This window comes from Hippoglossus stenolepis, chromosome 24, assembly GCF_022539355.2.
Source record: "Hippoglossus stenolepis isolate QCI-W04-F060 chromosome 24, HSTE1.2, whole genome shotgun sequence".
NCBI classification, from domain to species: Eukaryota; Metazoa; Chordata; class Actinopteri; order Pleuronectiformes; family Pleuronectidae; genus Hippoglossus; species Hippoglossus stenolepis.
The window spans coordinates 8543784-8566793 of record NC_061506.1 but is presented as its reverse complement, the minus strand read 5'-3'; the positions used below and the strand labels follow the sequence as shown (position 1 = coordinate 8566793).

The window sequence follows — 23010 nt, the reverse complement described above, 5'->3', positions numbered from 1 at the left end:
ATCTTACGTTTTCGTCTGTTTCTTTGTAAGTTAGGAATACGCAAAAATTACAGAACCATTGTCAGGAAGTATTGTGGAGGGGTGGGACATGGCCCGACAAGGAACCCAATAAATCTTAGGGCAGACCCAAAGAATTGAGTGTATCCAGGAATTGTTTTCACTTTCTTTGCAATGTTTCCCACATAATTAATTCAATGTATGGCGGTAGCAGGGGTTCAAGGGTTGCAGCAGACAGAGGTAGGAAGCGACGTATTAACTCCAGTGCAGAGATCACGGGGTCATGTTTACAGCAGCCCGACACCGACGTCAGCTCTTATCACCACAGACTTTCTTGACATCTACAGACATCCAAGAACTTTCACTTTTTTTTAGAATTGCGATAGATTTCTACAAAAAATAATGCCCAGATCTTTATGAAAAAGAATCTGACATATTTAGGAGACTTATATTCATTAGTTTGTGCAATTTTGTGTGGCTTGATTGAATTTAAAGGGACGGTTGAGCCTTGGCGAAGCTATGCACTCTACTGAGTGACATTCCAGTTAGCTACTGTTAGCATTTCCATTCAACTTGCTGTTGTTCAGGCCTTAAAACAAATTACTACTTGTGGCCAAAATGTCAGCGGTCTCATTTCCACTATAAATGTTGTTGACTTTATAAAACTGCTTAACGAAAAAAGGGAAAATATACAACTTGGTTTCTGACCGCCTTGAACCAACAAACATGTTTTCTCAACAATAAACATCAAGGTCAGACTATGTCAGGAAGAATTAAGGGTTGCATGTATTTTGAATGAGGGCTATGACGTACGGAAATGGCAGGATGATGCGTTGCACACACAATAACAGATGTTTAACAGAAGCATTGCTAAATCTGATTGTGTTTAAGAGGGTCAATTGAATGTTTGCTTTCATTCCAGACAGTTTTCGGACCAGATCCAAAATATACATCACAGCTGGACTCGGTCCTGATTGGCTCGCCTCACTGAAGAATGACTGAAATCTGTCCAATTGGGCCAGTTTGCAGCAGTTGAACTGGACAGCCTCCAATCAGCAGGGTTACCTCATTTGAATTAGAGGAGCTGCTGCTGTCAGCCAATCCGAGTTCCATTTACATTTATTTAGTATTTACATAGTATATCACATATTTTGAGCTGTACAGGACCAGAATTTATTTTCTGTCAAAGGTATTGCTGTTATTTAAATTAATGTATTTAACTAATCAAAATTTACTTCTATCATATAGTTATGTATGGACCATTTTCTGACATTTAAAGGAAACATTTTAATTTCTTAGACAATGATAAGGAAGGAACTTCATCGAGGTCCCTTTAAATTTTCCTTCTTTTTGCAGATGCCTCTGAGACATCTGTAAAGAGATAATATTCTTCGTGGGGGATTAATCTGAGGTGATGTTTCATTCAACACTGACAACAAAGGCATCAACTCTGTGACAAAATTATCACCTGCAAAAGAGACAAACCATGGTGAGAAAAAAATGCATGACAAATGGTATGAATCGCAAATGGCAGAATTGTTGCTTTTCTCCAGTGACAAGTGTTGAAAGGTATTTCTCTGCCTCTGATAATTAAATGTAAAAAAATGACAACACTTTTTGAAATCACACAGCAGTGAAGCCGCGTATTTTTCCCCACCAGGGGAAAGCACCTGACATAAGAAGATGATTTATCTTGACTCTCAGTCTATGAGCCATCCATCTTAAATTTGAGGTGTCTCAGGTTTGATCACCATAGGAGAACACTGCATGGAAACCTTTGATGCTTATTTTTATGCCTCTGTTATTTATATATTTATTTCCACCTGTACAGATGCATTTATGACATGTTATCATGGGCTTTGAATGGATTTTCTGTGCCTGGGGGCAATGAATCTGTGTTTGTATGTGAACACAGCCATGATTTGTATCTTTTGACAATTAAATTACACAGGGATGTTTGGTGTGCGGGGTAAATACCTTAAACATTTCCCCACTTAGAAAAAAAAGAAGCTGCACGAAGGAGATACAAACGGTAGACTGGCAAGTCCACAGAGAGATCCACTCGATAGGCAATTTAAAAATGGAAGGGGGAGGTTTGACTAAGCAATAAAAGTGTTGGACTGCCAGCGAGAGCAGAAACACAGAAGAGTGAGGTGGTGGTAGTGGAGTCGGGTGGGAGGTGGGAGGGTCAATTATCTTATTTATAAATCAGCGGAAATTCCACTGATGACTTCATTTTAAATTTGATCAAGCTGCAAGGTTTGAAGTCCCCTAACAAAAAAAAAAAATCACTGATCTAATTCCCTTCATTGGTAATAATCGCAAGTCTTCCTTTGGCCAGCACTAATCAGAAACTCATTGATTTCCGCTGGACTGAGAGAACAGCGGTCGGAGCCGACTGACTTCAGTCTCCACAGTGTTAAAGGATAAGGCTGGCGTTACATTGCCCCGAGTTTAATTGTTTGTACTGAAGATGTAACTTGAAATAAATGGCTCACATAGATTCAGCCATAGAAGCTCAGTGATCCTATCTAATAGTTAAAGAAAAACAAGCAGCTAGATGGAAACTGAACTGAAACCCTGAGATTTTGCCCTGGCCATCACACAAGATGCTACGTTAAGGGATCACCAAATTTCTCTGTTAAACACAAAGGTTTGCACACGTGAAAATTTGACCTAATGGTGGCAACAGATGGAGAGTCAGACAATCACAGTCATTGAGATTCATCCCCTGGGAACCATGATTGGCTGCACCAACTGTCATTGCAATACATATACACAGGTCCTTTAAGCAATGCTTTCTTTAGCAATCATAGTATAGATCATATGGGACTTTAATCACCCGCTCATTCTTTCTTCTACCTTTCCTTTATCGCTTTTTACCAATACAATGGGCCAGGAAAATTGCTGGCTCTTAAACGACTCCATATATAATCGTGCTCTATAAGATCATGCATCAGTGCTGACACAATTAACTCTGCCCTGCATTGATAAACAAGGTTACCAGGTTAGTGAGTGCATTATTATGCAGCCCGTGTCACTTTGATACATCATCAGCAGCTTCAACATCCTCATTATTATTATGGTCACTTTCACAGGTGATACCAGTGGCTTGGTTAGAAAAAGAGAGGCAGCGCACCCAAGACAAACAAGAGATCATTAGAGCGCATTAAAATCCACATTACAGCTTTTACTGCCTCCTCGGGAGTCAAACGCAGTGAGTGAGTCACCAGCAGGCCCACTGACTTGCCGCACCCTGGCCTAATGGCAGCCTGTGTGGATGCCTGCCCACTGATTGCAATTTGGCAGCGTTTCACGAAAAGGTGTACGGTGTTACTGAACGTGGGCAAACGCAAAATCAGCTCAACTAAAAACTGAGGCGTTAAATACAAACAAGGGCAAAGTGTGAATCCTGAACTGACCCAGAGTTCCCTGTAAAGACGTTAGAACTCAGTCATGCTCACTGAAAAACTAAATCCTCCTCTCGTTCTTCATGTTCTCTGGAGGCCACCATTTGATTGTGTATGCGAAGGAAAGGTTGCAACATGTGGGGGAAGAATTGTTTCTACGCCTGGACAAAGTAAACACTTAAACAAAAAAGTTTTTAACAATGGTCAAGAGAAAACAACTTAAGATTGCAGTACTGACACAGTTTAGTCATTATTTAGAGGTGTGATTTTCATGTAAGTGCCAAAGTGTTTACTGAATTTGACTCAAGTGTCATCTATTGGAAAAAAATGACCTAAGAGACCAATGACCACACCCGTGGGAGGAAGACAAATTGGAGTGCAAAGCAATGGAGACATTAGCATGTCAGGTTGAGCAACAGTGGCTCCAGCAAAAGAGAACGCTAAAGTACATACATGCAGTATGTTGGACAACACAAGGTTTCCCTAGTTACAGATCATGCTCAATTATTTTGTTCTTTAAATGTGTAAAAAAAATGATGCACAAGACATCGAGAACATTTCCAGCTGATGTAATGGTGCGGCTATAAAAATCATGGAATCATGTGTTTAAACATTTCACTCAATATAAGCATCATATAGCTGTAATTTACGTCTGGAACAAGCAGGAAACTGTACGTGTGTCATGTGGACTTACACTGTGGAAAAAAGAGGTTTCTACTACTTTCAAAGCCACTTTTGAGAGAAACTAAAGGTGAAAATCAGGGTTAAAAAACGCAACACTGACTTCCAGTCGTCAACACACCGCAGCCCAAGACAGTCGTGAGACACTGTGCGGTTTCCCCTCACAGCATCCACAGCATCTCAGGGCTGAGCCTCATGTGCGCTAACCCCCTCAGTGTTTCGCCAAGGGTGACTCCTGCAGCGACAATCACAGGATCAGAGAGAGGATCCGCAGCAGCACAGCACCGTCGCTCCCCCCATGATAAATGAGTTTGTATTGTCTGTCATGCCGGCTTCCTGCCAGCCCAGGTCACTGGTTATTAAATTACCACTTGTCAATGTCCTAAATACTGATTGATGGATGAGCATGGCAAATGAAGGACTCCTATGACTTTTGTTTCCCCCCCCCTCCCAGTTTTCTCAGTGCAAGGGAAAAACCTACACCAGATTGTTATTGACAAGTATTGAATGCAGGCTGGTGGCCCACTTCCAGTTATTCTTGGTGGTTTCATAAACATTTGATTTAAGTTGAGGTTTTCTTGCCCCCTAGGGTTTTCTTATTGTTTTTAATTTTTCAAATGTGATCAGGTATGTCCACTTTTTAACTGCAATGGACCATTTGTACAGATATTTTTCTTATTTGCTTTTAGGGTAACAGGCTATTTTTTAAACATATTACTGCAGGATTTATTTCCCCACAGAACACAGAGCTACCGGCCAGGACTTTTTTCAAAGTGCACTCTAGCCAAGGTATTAATGTGCCTTTCGTCACTTGATGGATTTAATTGTTCCTTCAGAAATACAAGCTACAGGGGTAGAAATAAAAGAGTTACATCTCCCAGGTATAGAAAAGAGAATTTGAGAAGCAGGTTTACAAAAGCTGAATTTGATACATTTTTCATTTTAGTTTCTTCACATTTGTGGCTTGAGATCCATATTAGAGTGTGGATACCCGACCCAAGGTTATCGCAACCCGTCGTTGGCTGGACTGATTTGACACTGCACTGATTTCAGGGAAAAGAAGCATGGCCTCTGTCTGATTTTCCGTCAAACGGGAAAAGGGGGGTTCTGAATTGTTCCCCATGCTGTACTGCATGTTTTGTTAAAGTGAGCTCCAAGCAACTAGGGTTAAAGTTCAAACCAAATCATTGCAAAATTCCCCTTTTTACCATCGTCACAATTTGGCTCATTAAAGAGCAAACAATAGCTGTTTGAAAGGAACCGAGAAGAAATTGGAAAAAGAGAGACCCTTTGCATCTTGTAATAATAATAATAATGTTGACTGCAATGCGTACTGGAAAATTATCTTCAACTGTATCCTCATGCAATGTTTTCTGAGAGGCCTGATGTGCTGGTGTGTAGTCATGTGGGCTGAGTGAGTGTGTGTGTGTCTCAGGGGTGTGCTCAGGGTTAGGGGCATCGATGAGTCTGTGGCTGACATTTGAGTGTGATTGAGGGGGAGTGCAGATACTTAATCACTGCATTGTTCTTCTGTCGGTGCGTTCCTGTCTTTTACTGCACTTTACCAACCAACATGATGCGTCTAATGGGATAATAACCAATTAAACAGGAGCACGGAAAGTTTTTTCGCTTTGAGAAAAGGAAAACCCCCGGAGGTGATCTATTCCAAAATCCTAAGAATGTTAAAGTAAAAAGATGCCAAAAAAGTAGGAGAAATGTAGCTGCTGAAAATGATTAACTGTGTCTTTAGTCAGCAGACACAAAGAAGAAGATCTTTTTTGGGATGCAAAGCCTTCATCAGCCTTATGAAGAAGTTCTGGCTGGCTGTGTTTTTTTCATTTCTTTTTTCAGTCATTGTTAACTGTGCCACATTTGTGTCTAATGATAAGGTAAATGAAAGGATATTTCAAAGAGAACTGCCCCTCCTTAAGTAGTTATTTTTTTCAAAGACTGGACAAACTGGAGCAGTTTGGAAAAAGACCGCAGGCATGCCGAATGATTGTCAGCCATGCAAATAATCACTTACTTACACTCAGTGAGTTTGCTTCGGATAAGGCAAATTACCATTTGAAAATGAGCTCAAAAACACTCAGGGCGAAAAGCTTGCATCATGATTCTCAGTTATATTATCGCGGCTACGTAACCACTCACATATACACACAAATGCTGACAAACATGCACACAAACACGCTGCTCCGTGCAGCCTCTGAACTAGCTGCAGGGGTATCATATGAATGCTCTGATCTGATGGAAGGTTTGTCTTATTGCTGCATTCAGCTGAAATTGGTTTTCAGCCAATCAGATGCTGCTTCTGTTTTATTTTCTGGTGGCTGATGTGATTGTTTAAAGGCACTTCTGCAAAATTCTGTGCGAGTTATGAAACGGTGGAAGATTAATATGCAAAAACCAGATAGATTAACGATGACATTGTGGAAAATCAGCAGATATGAACCTGCACCATTTTGTCTACACAACTGCACCTATTCCACAACAGGAACTTAATGAAACCCAATGGAATGAAGTCGGCGGCGCTGGCAAAGGAGGAGATACATCTCCAAGTTTGAGGTATTTTCACCTGCTGTCAATCATGTCAAGGAAATTTGTCATCACCTCCAAACACAGACTACTGAACAAAAACACACTTAGAAACAGCAACAACTCTTATTTTATCCTTCATCGCAAAAACCAGAGGAAAGATAACGTCAATATCCTGATCAACAGTATAGAATATAACGATCAAAGACGTGTCTCCACTTCCTCCCACTATCTACAAATGGAGCGGCCCTCATGCCAGAGTCTGCAGTCTTCATGTTTCTGATAATTTTGGCACATGTATGAATAATAGTAAAAATACCTTTATTTGTATAGCACTAATCTAAACAAGGTTACAAAGTGCTTCACAAAATACATGGCACTAAAAACAAATGAAGAAAACATTTAAGGTTAGCTAATGTTAGGGACATATTCAATTCAATTCAAGCACCAGCGCCAAATCATAATATATTAAGGTAGAGAAACTCAAAAGATCCCTTAATGAGCAAGTACTTTGGCGACTGTGGAGAGAAAGCTCCAGTAGAACCAGACTCAGTGTGGGGGAACATCTGCCTCGACCAGTTGGGGTGGGCAGGGAAAAATGGGGTAGAGAGGAGAGCTGGGTGGCAAAGAGGGGAGAGAAGAGAGAGAGGAGAGTCTGGATCCAAATGACTTTAAAAGTGCAGGACAGCAGCAGCTGGGTACAGTGGGAGAAAGTGGAGACCCATCGTCCATCTTTAACAGCTTTAATGCAGGTTTCTGTTTGAATGCCTGATGACACAATCGCATTTTTAAACAAATTAATTTAAGATCAGAAGATGACAATAATACTTGTAACTACTACAATCACATAAGGATGATGGAGGTGGGTGTTAAATAAAAACAACACTTGCATAGCTCACGAGGTGATAAAGAATGAAACTGTAATCCGCACTCAATAAATGCACACGTTCATTTGAAATGTCACTTGTGTGTTGGCTGGACGCTTCGTGGATGCTCGGCCAGGTGCTGGAGTCAGTGTGTCCTTCCAGCTGACAGTATGTCAGGGTGAATGGCCAGGTTATAAAAAGCTCTTTAAGCCCATATTATCCTTTCAGTTGCTGAGTCTATGGTTGAATTCAGAGCTACTGTCAACAATGTGAAGTTCCCAGCCAGGATTGGGAGGTAAGCAAAGTTTAAGCTACAGCACCAAACTAATGCCAGTTTGATTAAATGCTCTGGATACAAGCAGCAGGGGTTTCTGATCCCTCCACTATTATAGTTTCAGGGCTTACAGAGCATCCCTCATTGTGCCGCTCTCCTTTTAACCTTCTTCAGCTGAGGTCAATCTGTTATATCACCAGGAAAATCACTGCGCTGTGTTGTTCTAATCATCCCGGAATACAGAGGCACGAATACTTTCAGAGCACGTGTCATTTTGGTTGAGAGGCTCTGCAACGCTTTGCTGAAGCTCGGCTTTATTTCTACCAGATGCATGGCTGAGGATGAACATTTGTTTACATCCACAGATACATTAAGTGTTTATTTGATAGCAAACACAATCCAAATTGTCACTTAGTGATGCCAGCTCCAAGTCCAATAAGCCACGGGTCTTTAAAAGTCACAGAGTGCTGCCATGTTTAACAGGGTTAAATACACAAACAAAGATGGATTGAATGTGTAATTTGGAGCATTCAAATTCGGTGGAAGAGGAACAACAATATTTCTTGGGGAGCATGCCTTGCTGCATATTAATTCTTATCGTGGCGATGAATAATCATGCTTCTTATGAGTCAGTAGAATACAGCAGCACTTTGAGCTGTCATAATTAACAGACTCACTCAACAATGGGCACATTCTCAAAGAGACTTCTTATTAACACAGACATAATGGGTAAAGTGCATATTAAAATGGGTATTTAGAGTGGAAGGGATCAAAACTACCAATGAAAACCCAGTTTTATGGTCGACGTGTTTCATTGTTTCAGCGTCAAATGAATGCCAGGCGACAGCAGAGGCCTGAGCCATACTGTACGGCTGCCCTGAGGTGTCAAAAAGCTTTGGCGTGACACTGCCATTACCCACGGGGCCTGTGCACACCTCATTAGCGACAGAGTATCCTTTGGCCACCCATGGGCGAGACTCAGTCCCTTGGTGGCTTAACAAGATCACATTTAAATCTGTGGCGAGATGGGGGGACTGTTTTCTGATGAACATTCATCAGTGGCACACAATTATTTCCAGGCTGCTTGAATTTACAATCTAGTTGTGTGAGAATTCATACAGATCTTATTGATTTTGTCTAAATTACAAGAACATCCACTTTTAGTAGCATCAATGCAGGTAGTTATGATAATGTTTGCCCTTGTTTTCAGAAACGGTCTCTGAGATTTCTGTTTTCAAATTATGTTAATTCATTTGATTTTTGGTTAAACGTTAAAGAATTACAATTTCAAATTCAATAATTGTATTCTGGGAAATCCTCAAACCTGATTTCAACATTTTTTAATTGAGGTAACAGAAAACTGAACACTCAAAAAATGTCTGGACAGGTCTTAAGACGTGAATGAAATCCTTTGTCTTCTGAAAAGATGCCCTTGAGCAAAACATCAACACTATCTCCTTTTTCTCTTCTGTGGACACACTAAAAACAGCCTCAACTGGCAGACACATTCACAACTAACTGGTCAACACAGGTAACTCGTCCTCATCAGCAACGAAACAAAGAACAAAGAAGTCCCATCCTCTAAATGTTCCCTTACACGATGAGACGGATGGTTATGGTCCGTAATTCAACGATCAGTCCTGAATTCCAACTGAATAGCCTGTTCCACAGTGTGCCTGTCAAGGGTGATTACAAGCTTAGCAAGAAAAATGAGATACTGGTTGACCTATTTCTGAACACTTTGTTTCATGCACCCCCCCACCCAACCCCACAATCTCCCCTTCCTCCATTCTGATCCTTTCTTCAAACCAAGTTTGCCCGTTCCTTTCTCTTTTTTTTTTATTTCAGCCTCTCTGCCCACCGGTTCCCTCAGAGTAGAGGTCAGGTCAGAGGCCACCTGGCTCAACCACATTTCAGAGCATGAGCAACCTGGAAACAAAGGCGTCCGCTGTTGGAGATCTGTCGCTCAGTGCCAAACTTTCACCTTCACCCCCTCCCCTCTAGCCTCTCTGTGAAGAAAACCCCTGCGGGGATGCTTCACTGGGGGGCAGTGAGCACTCACACAGCAAAGTTTGGATGCTGTCATGAGGAGAGTCACACTGGGAACTCATCAGCGAGAGAAAGGTGGGAAATAAAGGAGGTGACGCACCTCTGCTTTGGCTCACGGACAAAGACACTCACAGACGACGCAGCGACCTTTATGGTCTCCATTTCTCGCCACCTCTTTGACACCATCAGATGATGAGAGGCCTGATCTGGCTGTCAGGGTTTATTTTCCAAATGTGTCTCAATGTTACTTGAGCTGCCTTTTTATTGTTTCAAAAAACAGATTTTCAAATCGACTAATAAAAGCAAAAAAAAGCTTAATTGAAACAATATGCTGTGAAATTAGATGAAAGCGTACGAGTTTCTTCGTGCCACTGATGTCCTAAAAACCCTGTGTTGAGTTTTTTGCAGATAAGAGTTAAAGCAACTGGCAGCGGGCCCTTCTCTTCTCACATCCTCAGAAAAAGCAACATGGGAGACCAGGGGTTTGGTCTTAAGAAGAAGTAAGTAGAGTTTGTTATTTCACCGCCTTTGACTAAGGTCATACCAAATTAACAGACGACTGACTGAATAAAAATAGCATACCATTAATTCGTTTTTTCTTTCCGCTCATAAATCTTAAAGGTTGACCTGATTTTTAATGTTAAACTATGTGGAGAAATTAACAAGGAGGAGGAAGGGGGGAAAAAACATTCAAATAAGCAGCACGGACTAATTTTAACCATGTCGCCAGCTCAGGTTTCATGTGGGATCTGTGGGAACTAAAAATACTTTGGGTCTTTTGTGGGGGAAACAAATTGAAATCTCGCAAAAAAGAAATGCTCAGTCGCTGCATCACAACGAGCATTTTCAATTACGCCGGCAGAGATTTTGAAACTTTATGGTCAAGCAATGCGGAGAATTATAATCAATTTTCAGGTGATAAAAAACCATAAACAGTAGGGGGGGGAGCCATTTAATTGCCACCACATTCGTTAACAAGCTTAGCTCTTGTCTCAGCACTGTGCGCCACACTCAGCATTCAAATAGATCCTAATTATTTCTAGTTGAAGGTCTTAAGATTGTCAACTCTTGTGTTGGCCGATGATAAAACATGGCTCTTTCAAACTCAATCATTACAAGTACATTCAACGAGCGTAAATGGCTCAGAGGTTGGAGCGGCATTAACTCTCGTGTCCATTTTTGGTTGAATGGCCTGGCAATCCGCAAAAGCAGATTACATCCTCAAATCAAACCCCAACTGATGATCGCGCTCCTAAACAGTCAATTATGGAATGTTTACTGTGGTGTTTTGTGGCATTATTTGTTTCTGTTCGCTTGATAACGCGCTCGACGGAATTTAGATTGACAAGGATTTATGGGGAAAGCAGCGAACGGTGTAAAAGCCAATCACGTAAATACCAATTACAAGTCCGCTGAGGAGAATTAAAGCGGCCAAATCAAGATTTTTTTTTGCTTTCCTTTTTCTAAAGACAGAGACGAAAAGAAGGCGAGATACTGGATGTTTAATGAGAAGGGATGATGGGCAGTGCTCGCATTATAATATGCAAAGCAGCCATCTCTGAAACAGTGTCTGATGCACTTCTGTACAGCGGTGGATATGAAGACCACCACTGCTAAATTAGTATGATAATTGAGGAGTTTTTGGAGGCAGAGCCAAACTTGTGTCAATGGAAGAAAGGAAATAAAGTTACTTCCAAATGCACAATCCAAATTTTTCTGTGAGTGAATGTCCACAGTGATGTCATCCTGACAAAGATTACATTTGCTGATAGGATGCAGATGAATTAGTATCGACCAGAAGGACAATAAATGTCTCATGGACGTCGATGCAGAGACGCAAGAATTCATCAGAATATGCTGATCACATTTCGGGGGACAACAAGACCTCAAATCTGGCAGATTAGCTCTGCATTGTTGCTTATCAAATGAATACTAAGAAAAAACATCGCAAAGTCTTGTGGGTACCGGTCGAAACCAAACTATCTCCTCAAGCAAAGGCACACGGTAAGAACTCCTGCCAGACGGACAAAAAACTGTCCAACATCTCTTCTTCGAAAAAAAAGAAAAAGATGTAATAAAAAGTCAGCAAATACAAATAAAGTATTTTTACAAATTTTCATCTGAATACTTTCTTCCCTGTCACATTAATCATCTTGTGGCATCTCAGATTCATCTTGTGATTTCATTGAGAGGCCAGTCCCCCAGGCCAGGAACCACATGGTTAGATAATAATAAAAATGTTATGAAAAGATCCAAATTCATAAGAAAAATGCACTTTTTATTTCTTTCTGGGTTTTGTATGAATTTGAATCCTCTTGATTTACTTGATTATTCTTTTGCAGCCGTCGCCTCACAGCGAGAACGTTTTCAGTGTGAATCCCAGTTTGGTTTGGGGGTCATTCTGTGTGGTCTGTGCAAGATCTCCCCGTGTCTGTGTGGGTTCTCTCCCAAAGTCCAAAGACATGCAGATTGGAGTAAGGTTAAATAGAAACTCTTAATTGTCTATGGTGGTGAATGGGAGTGTGAATGGTTGTCTTTGTGTGTTGTCTCTGGGATATGCTGGCAACCTGTCCAGGGTGCGTAGAAAGACTAGCAACCACTTTCATGGACAACAATATGTATATATGACATTAGGGATAGAGACAGAACAGAGTCACTGTGATGATAATTTTTCTCTTCACCTCTTTTAATCTTTTTCAAAGGGAAATGATAAATTAAAAGATTTGAATCTACCTAGTTTAAACTAAGGACAAAAAAAGGTCAGATTATTGCATCAGGTTGTGTAAAATGAGCATAAACCCTTACAATATGGACAACTAGAAAGTCAAGTTAAATGCACGTATAAAGTGCTTTTAACAAGGGTGGTAAAGCGCCTAAGATCAGATAAAAACACATGTCAAACAGTCACAAACAGTAAATCCTTCAACTGCCTCCCTCGCGTGTAATCAAGGTGTAATTTGCTCTGCAGCTTTGAAACAGCTCCTTTCATTCGGTCCCCACATTGCGGTGATTGTAGAACAATGGAACAAGTTGAGAGCCGAAACAAGAAACTCTGGTGAATGCTATTAATAAAAGACACATCTCGTCACTCTCAATATGGCAGGCAAACCTAGCAGCCTTTGAAGTCCTCTCCTCTCGCTTAACTTAACCCAGTCTCCACTCATCTTTCGCTCAAGTTCTGCCTTTAATGTGGCGAGCCGGCCGGCCTCCTCGTACCGTCCCAACAATCACGTCACTGGACGTCCTCAGAACCGGGATTATTTGCATTTCCTGGTCTGTTTGAGCTTCAATCACACAAAAGGGACCGGGACCGCTGAACACAAAAAAGAGCAGGAAAAAAAAACTACCCCTAAAGTAATGCGGTGCCGCAGAACTCAAACCAGATGAATCTTCTCTATTTTTACCTTTTCCTTTGCCAAGGAAACATCAGGCACATCCTGTACGCTTCAGTGAAGACGGGCTGGCTAAAGCTTTCTAAAGAGCAGAGGGAACAAAGATGTTTCACCCCCCCGGTACACATCTCCCCTTCCAATGTTTGCTTGATTCTGTCGTGTATGATCTTAGACATCGAGATATTGAAAATGATACAAACACACACTCGCATATGCATTTACGCTTCTTTGGGGAAACAACCGACAGAAACTCTTATCTTGTGCCATGTAAGAAATGCAACAAAGGTAAAATACAAACGATGTAACTGAAGGGAACTTAACACTGAGGCGACCAAACACAAGATTATGTGTAAATTTGACGCTTATCACTTGAGTCAAAATGCTGTTTCAAAGTTAGAGACATGAGATAATCTCTCTTGACTTCTTCAGCATGTGTGGTCGGCCACAACAGTACACATACAACAACATCAGACTGAAGGCGAGTCCTATTCAATGATAACAGTAGTTTGAAAGAGTCTCAGGATGTTTGAGACAAACACTCTGATGCTAACGTATGCTGCCTGTTTCTATAATCCATTTAATCTGATATATAAGAGCCAACAAGCTCATTTTAAACATTTGTGTGATCAAATATTGAAAATGCAACAACCTTTCCAGAGCAGACAGATGGAAGTTAAGGGCTTTCTAATATTGCATCTATGTTTAAATGGGGTTTATGAACAAACAACTAATAACAAATTAACTTAACTTGACTAATTTAAAGGTCCAGATTGATTACGATTTAAGTGAAAGGGATCAATTGGCAGAAATTGAATATAAAATAATCCCACAGCTGTTTTCACTAGTTTGAAATCATCTAAATCTCGAATGAGCCCTTTATATTGAAATACTTTACATTTACATTAGGAGTGGATCCTCTCTACGGAGGCCGCCATGTTTTTTACAGTAGCCCAGACTGGACAAAATAATGACAGCTGAAGGCTACCACAGGTTCTCTTTCATGTTCGGAAGGGGGGGGTGAGGTGAGGGGTATTCAGCTGCAACATGCAACTTCACCACTAGATGTCACTAAATTTTACACACTGAACCTTTAAAAAGTAGAAATATCTTATACATACAGATGTCACCATAGGCTTTAAGAAATGTGTATCACCTCCACCGAGGAGGTTATGTTTTCATTGGTGTAGATTTCTTTGTTTTTTAGTTGGCAGCATTTAAAAAAAAAAAAGGATTGGACAGATTCCTACAAAAATTAGTGGAAGGATGCAGTCTTCAGTCTTCACAGCCAAATACTGTCTCCTAAAGGGTAGCTTGTAAACAGTAGTGTTATCTATTAGTAACAACAATAAAAGCCCATTCAAGCAATGCAAACATAGAAGCTGAAGTTTTCAAAGAAAGCTAATTAGCCAAGTTAACCTTCCAAGTTCAACTTCAGCTATACCAGCCCGTAGCTAGCCTCTAGGTAAACTAGCCTGAGGACGCACAACATCCATGAGCTTCAAACACATTTTAATTTTCACAAAATTCAATTTAACGTCACAGAATATTAGATTTTGACCAAACTTTATATGTTTGTCATTGAGTTTTAAAGGTATGTTTGATTTCAACGTAACGAACCAGAAGCTCCGCACGCATCCCTGAGGCCTTATGGGCGTGTTAAATGCATTTCATTAAAAATTATTTGCAATGCGATCTTTTGAAAGAAGTCCACAGGGTGCCTTTAAAGTGCACGCCAAGAAAAAGAAGAAGTTGTATATCTTTGCCTCTGCCCACTGCTGATTAACTCAGCCAATGATATTATTGCTGCCTCTGTAAAAGATTTGTGTAACTAAAACTCCAATCTGCTAATGGCCACATAAAACAGCATTTCATTCTGAATAGACTTTTGTGTGCTCTCTTCCTGCACACTGGAGGAAAAAATAAAAAAAAACCTTCCCCGGCTATTTGCGGCTGGATTCAAACAACATGGCACCTGTGACTATTCAACGAGGGCATTTTCAAATTGCCTGTCATCAGTAAAAGCTGCAATTTCTGCCACAAAAAAAGGGGGAAATGAAGACGCAAAGCCGGTGAAAACAGATATGAGCCTCTGTTGTTGTAATCAGGTGGAAATTGTGAAGCCTGTGCTCACGTTCCTGCTGCTGCTGCTCAGAGTGCTGATATACAGCAGGGCTGCACAGTGTGGCATCCTCCGAGTATATTATGATCCAGATAATTATTGATTTTCATCTTTGCCTCATCAAATTCAGATTAAGCCGATAGCACGGACAAACCTTCCTCCATTGAAACACTGATTTAAAAAAAATGTGCTTTTATATATTTTTATTCAGGATATCAGTGGACACTCCTCCCTGCACACACTCAATTTTATAATTGCTTTTTCATATTTTGGTTAATGGCAGTGGGTGTTTCTGTCCAGACACACACACACACACACACACACACACACACACACACACACACACACACACACACACACACACACACACACACACACACACACACACACACACACACACACACAGAGAGATCCATAAATGTACAAATGAGAAGCAGAGATTAATGTGTTGTGTTTAAAACTAACCTTTTCTGTAAGTCAAGCGTTCTGCCGGGTTATTTCTAATTTAAAACTGGAGCTATACCAGGCCCTTAACATCGCCATCCTTATTAAAGACGTTTCAGGACACGCCGTAGCCAAGAGGCACAGTTCAAATATATATGATTCAGTGTCATTTGCAGAGGAAATCTGGGTTTTAGAGTAAAGTTAATTCTGCCTCATGCAACAGCAGCAGTGACACATGTAGTCTGCAGGGGGGTTTTTTTGCTGTACTTTAAAGGCTGCTATTATGTCAGTTAAATGTCACTAACTACTGCGTAACACCTATTCAGATTAGCCTCACGATTTAGATTTTAATGGAACTAAACTTACTCAAACCAAACAGTATCAGATCAGTAAACATGTCCATGTTTTTTCTATCAACATCACAAACTTTTGGGGAATTTATTGAGGAGTCGGATCAGAAAAACGCTGGAAGGTGAAGTCAACATATTTTGTCGCTCGTGAGGTTTGGATCACATGTCGACTGTTGCAATGACATTTTCTACAGCAAAACCACTGTACAAAATTTATGACATATTTTCTCTACAAACAACTGGCACACATCCATCCGTGACTAAACTTGCAAAAGATAAGTCATAATTCAAATATGGGTGGAGTATATCAGGTATTGAAGTATAAAAAGTAAAAGTACTCACGAAAGCATGCATTCATTCGATTATACGTCTAATGACTACGCTCAAATAGATAGTTATGGCACAACTGCAGTTTCTCTATCAAGCATTGCAGCATCTTGAAGTTCATTGGCTCTCCAATCATTTCCAGCAGCGGCAGCAGCTGTTTGCATTTATAAAAGCCTTGATAAAGCTATTATAAACTACTTGCCAGCACCAAACAAGCAGTCAGCTTGTGAACATAGCTGAGTATGTCTCAGCGAAAGAAGATAATATTTCCCTATGTAGTTGGTGGATACCAAAACAGAGCAACAAGGAGAAAGGATACCGGACCTTAATTTAGCAGGAATCCAGAAAGACAATTTCAAATGAACCCCAATGTTGCCCTGTGTGTGTAATAATGCTCCTTGTGTAAGATGATAATATTGTGTTCAAGGCTTGACCTGCTGCCCCCAAATCTAAAGCAGTTAAATATTTTAAAGCTGTAGTTTGTTTTACATACATAAATGTAAACTAACATACAACAAAAGTAGTAGTTAGTAAATGCAATTAACCCTTCCTGTGACTGGAACCTCACCTGAAAGTCCTAGAGACAGAATTGAGCCAAACTCCACCCACCGGGCACCTGGAGCATTTTAAAACAAATGCTCTGAATTATTTGCAGCTCCTATTTGTCCCTGCTCTGGTACACATACCCAGTGTGTTTATTTGAAGTGAAAGGGTGTGGCGAGAGCTGGGTAATGAAACCCAGCTGCAGGCCACAGAGACACTGGATGGCTTCCCTCACAACACAGGCCGGGGAGAGGGCCGACTAGGAGCATAAGACAACACCGAAATCGAAAAAATACAAACAAAACGAGTGATTTGCACACAAAAGAAAACTGAATCAAGCGCGGCCCGTCCACTGGAGAGAAGTTCTTGTAAACAAGTGGCCCGTGCTAAAACAATACAGCTGGATTTCCTTTCGGTAAGCGACGATAATCATCACTCACTGTTTACCGCAGTGGAGACGGGTTCCAGCCCCAAGCAGCCTCAGGTTCCCCAATAACACAAACGAAGCTGGATTCACTAACTCTATCTCTGTGATGATGCCCTTCCTATACGAAGATTTGGCACCGAATGCCTTGCTACTGTCCAAACAGATCAGGGGAAAAATATGGTTTTTATGTCCTTTCTGTGCAAAGAAAGTATAGCTTTAAAGCAGTTTTTAACATTGGTTTTGGCACAACTTACCACCTATCGCTGACAAAAAAAATTTGGTTTTAATGTATTCTAAATATTCTTAATATGTGTGAGTCTGGAACACTTTTTTTTCCCCAGCAACATTTCCTAACCATTCTAAAACTAATCATTTCTCTTGATGGAAAAAAAGGGCTTATCATATGCAAAGTGCTCAACATCAATGTCTTCATATTCTCGTTTGAGAAATTCATTGCGCGGTGAATTCCCTCGGGATCGCTGCAGCCAAGTTTCTGCCTTGCAAAAGTTTTTTTTTTTTTCTTATTCTCTCACTTTAATTCAACTTGGCACGTTATTTCTCAGAAATACCGTCGGGCTCGGGGGAGAAACATAGACGTGGTCTCACTTGTTAGTGCGGGTTTTAGTGCTGAATAAGGATCAGACAATGGGCTGAGGGGAGAGGGGCTGCAGCCTAGCGAGGTATTGACACAGGAGATATTGCCTGAACAAAGTGGATCCGTGAGAAAAGGGAGCGAGCGAGCGTGAAGGAAGAAAAAAAGAGAAAGATTATCTTAATTATCATTCAGGAGCTGCTTAGTGCAGCACCTGTGCATGAATAATGTCATTTATAGGCACATTGAGATGTGCATAATTCCCCCTTAAATCATACACATTAGCGGCATAACAAGGGATGAACAAGTCGGCCTCTTACAGGCTAAACCAAGAGTGAGGGGGTTCATTGTCAGCCCCTCACCTCCCAATACAAATGTATTACTTTATTCAAAGACGACACTTCTCTCATTTAACACATGCAATTTGGTCCAGAGGAGCTGCGAGGTTACATATCCTGCTTCATATTACCACACTGGGTGACTTCAAAAATATAGTGCACAGCTTTGTGATTAAAAGGAGAGAGGTTGTGTGATAGCACTTGTTTTAAAGTAAAAAATAAAAAGCCCTAAGGGGGTCTTAACAATACATGCAATTTCAATATGAACACAAGAGTGGTGCACATTTCAAATGAAAGTGAATACTTAGTCTCACTGAGACGAGACCATAATCTGAGCAATGCGAACTTCATTAGAAACGGTAGATATTTCATAAATGACTGAATGTTATTTATAGATCTTTTCAACCCCACCAACGTGTTTCTTCAACTTGCAGCAGAAAACCCGGTCGAACACAAAGGCAACTCTGCACATTGCTCCCAGGAACGACCAACCAGGCTCAAACAAAAATGAACAATAACAACGCTAAAGACCTATTTAATACCCCTTAAAAAAATGTAAGAACAAACTTGCATTGGAAATACACACCTAAAGTGAAAATATACCTCTTCCAAGTAAACACATTTGTTTCTATTGTTCCAATTTTGAAAAGTCATTCATCACATGACCCAGTGTTAACCACTGTGAGTACACATCATTCTCAAGCTATACTATAATATTAACAATAGCAGTATTATAAGCAGTAGAAATAGATGTTATTATAATTTATTCTCAAGTTGTAGACACAAAATTGGTAGCGGCACCAGTACCAGCCTTTTTAACTGTATTGGCATATTCACATTAATCCCTAATAAAACAGTTTTTGTCCTCAAGCTGGTGGTAACAGCTTCATCTTACCTGATGTAGCTGGTTTGGTCCGACACTTGAGATCTGCGTTGTGTGACGTTGACAGAGATGAGGACCACCGCTCTCATGCCAGCTGGGGATTTATTCTCTCCTCTGGATAAAAGTAATAACAAGTCAGTACATGTATTTTGTACGACCTGGCTTCCCCATGTTCACCCCCGACTGAATACATAACTCACTGCAATAATTAAAATACTCTCTATAATCAATAACAGTATTATTTTCTGTGTATATAGTATTTTAGCTGTTTTAATCTCTTCATATCTTTATGATAATAATGATAATAATAATAAGAAATGTTATTTACACTGCACCTTTCATACATAAAATGCAGCTACAAGTGCTTTAAAATAAACTCTAAGACATGAAATAAGAAAGATCACTGATGTGTGGTGGGAGTTTGTTCCAAACCTCTGGTGCAAAGCAACAAAAAACTACTTCCCCAAACTTTTTGTAGTTCACTTTTGGGTTATTAAGCAAGCCCGCGGTAGAAGACCTTAGGGATGGGTTAGGAACATGCTCCGATAAACAATCAGAAATGTATCAGGGTGCAAGAAACTTAAAAACAAGTAAAATAATGATACTGGAAGCCAGCATAAAGACGCTAAAACCGGAGTAATGTGATCTCTGTGTACACGCTGGAGCCGATCAATGGATTGTTGGTAATCTTATTATTATTATTTGTTAATCATGAATAAAGTGCATTACAGTAGTTAAGGGGAGAAAGTATAAAAGCACGAGTCAACTTTTTGTGACATTGTTTATGTGTGGATTCAAATCTAGTTCAGCAGCCAGGTTGTTTACTTTAAAGTGTCTTTAGTTTGTATGGTGTGTTTATTATTTGATTCTAATGGGCATCTACAGGACAGCTTTGAAAAGACTGGTGACAATAAAGTGAACGTATCCTCACATGAAATGCATTCACTCCTGGTTTTTAAGTCCCAATTTTATTTTTTTTATATATCTCATAAAGCTGAATTTCAATGTTTAGACAAACATAAACATAACAAAAAACTTTACAAATAATGAAAACAAGTCTGCACAACTAAAAATGAAAGTGGTCACTCACATACCTGAAGCTAATATAAAATAAAACCTGCGCAGCAGCTTCCTGTGACTGTGACAGTTCACTAAGCAGAGGGGGGGGGGGAGACTGAGGAGTCCAATTAGTAAATAGCATGCTAACGTTAGCCTAGCTAAGGCTTACATTACAATGGGAGCTAGCTTGCTACAATTAAGTGTTTTTCTCCGAGTAAAAACTTTAACAAGATAAATTGGTCAATGCAACAGTAGCACACAACACGTGAGGTGTCTGCAAACTAAACTTTATGACGCTCCAACGCGTTTTTAGCATGTTTTAACACTTTATTGACAGGAGTCGAGCAGCTGCAGAGACTCACCTGCTCAGTCCTGCGTGTCAGGAAATAAACAGGAAGTGACGTCGTCAACGGGATGAAACGTCAACACACGAAAATAAAATACAAACGCAATGTAGTAAAATAAGATTCATGCTCCCCATTAAAGCATATACAGATAGATTAAATGCATTAAAAATATATGCATTATTATTATTCACAGTCTGTGGGTTTTATAAGCTAGTTGTTGTTGAGAGGGGGCAATCTCTGAGCCCTTTAACAGAATTTACCTGCGTTTCATAACTGTTGAATCAAAAATACCTGCAGAGAGTAAGGTTAGTAGTAGTATTACTGTAATGTTGCAGTAGCAGAAGTTGTAGTCGGGAGAGTCTTGATTGTAGAAGTACCGTTTTCCTGCTTCTAATTTCTAAGGCACAGATACATTAGGTGGCTTCAGATGTTCACAGTGACACATTATGGTAAATGGTTTGGATTTATTGTTACACACAGTGATTTTCTAGTCTTGATAATCACTCAAAGCACTTTACAGTACAGTTTTTGCCATTCACCCATTCACACACATATCCATACAGTGTATCTATGTGCAGCACTTTTCTCTATCACACATCACTCACACACTGTCGGCACAGCCGTCAGGGGCAATCTGGGGTTCAGCCTCTTGCCCAAGGACACTTCAGCACGGGTCATGGGGGAGACTCGGATCAAACCGCCGACCTTCTGGTTAGAGGACGATCTGCTCTGCCTCCTGAGCCACGTCGCATCGCAGTTCTCATCTGCATGCACACTGAATGTTCATTGTCACATAAAAAAACATATTTCCAAAGTGCCTTTCAGAATAATGGCATTATTGGACAGTGTTTTACAGTTAATTTAAGGGGATTTACAGGGTTTCACGTCACCAAATCTTGAGTAAAGTATTCACACGGCAACAGGGATGTAGGTCTATACGTGAAATGTATCCCTCGAGGAGCTGTTGTTTGTGCAGCATTTGTGTAAACTAGCGAACGAGCTTCTGATACTTCATCCTCACCATGTACTACTGTGTCCCCGAAGAATTCACGCCCAGCGTTATGTCAAACAGCCCTTGAAAATAACTGCTGGGATTTAATGGGAGTACAAGCTGGGTGGGTCCGCACTCCAGAGCCGGAAAGTATTTGTCATCCAAATCTGATTTTGTGTTGCCACAGGAGACACGGGTCCACACAGAGAGGACGCATACAGTACGAAACCAGAGTAGTAACAAGGCTGTCATCACGGAGAAATGTCAAATATTCCGCCCCGCTGCCGACTCCTCGGCACAGCCCGCCGCTGTTGAGGCCCGGCCCACGCAGTCAAAAGTTCACAACAACAACACAGGGCATTGTGGGTTTTCTCTAATCAGAAGGGCCCTTCCATTAAAGCTGAGCTCTTCTGAATTCTAACTATGCCAACAGAGATATGGAGTAGGATTAAACATGGACTGTGTGGACCTCTTCAATGCTGGGGGTCAAAACGCAATTTTAAAATCCTTTGAGCGCTCGCTTTTAGGCTGGGCGGCAGGCTGGGTGGGCGGTCTTCGTCATTTTGGGAAAATGTCAGTCGGTCACACAAAGAGATTTGATTGGGTCTTAGACTGACCTCGAGTGGAACGAGCACACATCTTCTTACATTCCTATGGCCAGAAAACCCACAGAACCCAGAAGTTGCACAGAAAAAGTTTCTTTATTTCATTTTGACACCGAGGCATCATCAGCAGTCTGCATTTTCTTTAAGGGAAAAAGAAAAGTTCTCAAAATCAGGAAATGCAAACAACATCAATGTCTCCAGTGATAACTATGATGGCAGAAACAGTAAATAGATAAATACTAATTATTACTATTTCTCCGTCTACTAATACTGCTTTAAACCATTTTAATCATTTTGGAAACATTTCACCTCTTGTCTATTGCCAGGGCAGAGCTTGTTCATAAAGGTTTTGAATTTTATAGAGTTTTTAAACACCTTTGACCTTCATCATCATAGAAAAACCAATAAACTAAAGTTTTATGGTCATTTTTGGAGGAAAAATACAAAGCTTGTGCTGAAGTAAATTTAATTCTTTGGGTTTTTGACCAATTGACAAAATACTTTTCATTGAATGAAAAACGTAATCAAGAAAATAAGTGGCTAATCGATTTACAATGAAAGTAAAGGCAAAGTAAAGAAAAAAGAACCCTGCTGACGTTTCTGACCTTTTCTTTCAGTGTTGGCAACTGGAAACCTCAACAATAATCACATTTTGGTCATTTAGTTTGTGACTGGAACAACACAACATTGCCAATTTCAGAAGGTGAAATAATAAAACGGTGTAAAACTTTCAAACTAAATTGACCATTCTGATGGTAATTCTCATCTCTGTGTTCATGCC

General features: G+C 40.4%; 1 long non-coding RNA gene across 1 annotated transcript in view; it reads right to left on the bottom strand.

Moving 5' to 3' along the window:
- The window catches only part of LOC124851411, a 138611-nt gene extending 117946 nt beyond the window's left edge, over positions 1 to 20665 (bottom strand). The window contains exons 1-2 of the long non-coding RNA XR_007032465.1: positions 20649 to 20665; positions 19240 to 19341 (exon numbers count right to left, since the gene is read on the bottom strand). This is a non-coding gene — a long non-coding RNA (uncharacterized LOC124851411). The remainder of the gene's footprint in view (positions 1 to 19239; positions 19342 to 20648) is intronic.
- Positions 20666 to 23010: the final 2345 nt, after the last annotated feature.